Here is a 721-nt window from a genome sequence, read left to right as displayed (position 1 = left end):
GACCCGAGCTCAGAGGATGAAAGAGACCACCCGCGGAGGGTGAGAAGGGAATTTTTATTTATTTATATGATTTGATCAAAAAAGATGATTCTTCTTAAAAACATTGTTTCATTAAGAAGCTGAAGTCTTCAGAACACAGATAATATTTAATATTATTAACGGTCCAGCATTAGAAGGAACGCACATCACATGCCTGAGTTCTGGACTGAGATGATGTGAGGATGAAAGTGAGCATCAGGTCAGACTCTCAGCTACTACCACCTCAGCATCTGTAAAACTGAGTGAGTTTTGGCTGAGGTCAGGAAGCTGCGGCAGCCATCTTTGTCCAAAACTGAATCAGTCCTCATACATACCATACATCCAAAACTTCCTGAGAGTTCACGAGTTGTTCATGAGATATTTTGCTAACACCACAGACAGAGAAAGAAGATAAAAGGTTGGAAATGTGATGGCCCTTCTGTCGTCAGCAGTTACAATGTTTTTGCTGGATTCATTCGAGGGAAAGGTCGTGACGTTTCCTCTCGTCCAATCAGGATGAGGCTTTCATGCAGAAGTTTTAAAAGACTTCCTGTTTGTGGAAAAGTTGGGGAGAAGATTAGAGGATCATCTGAGAAGGCAGCGAGGAGCTAATGTGACAATCAGACTGTGACAGGTGGCTGTAGCTGCAGGCACACACACACACACACACACACACACACACACACACACACACACACACACA

The sequence above is a fragment of the Austrofundulus limnaeus genome, unplaced genomic scaffold (genome assembly GCF_001266775.1).
Source record: "Austrofundulus limnaeus strain Quisiro unplaced genomic scaffold, Austrofundulus_limnaeus-1.0 Scaffold364, whole genome shotgun sequence".
In the NCBI taxonomy this organism is placed as follows: domain Eukaryota; kingdom Metazoa; phylum Chordata; class Actinopteri; order Cyprinodontiformes; family Rivulidae; genus Austrofundulus; species Austrofundulus limnaeus.
The sequence above is the reverse complement of the archived record's forward strand: the minus strand, read 5'-3'. Positions refer to the sequence as shown.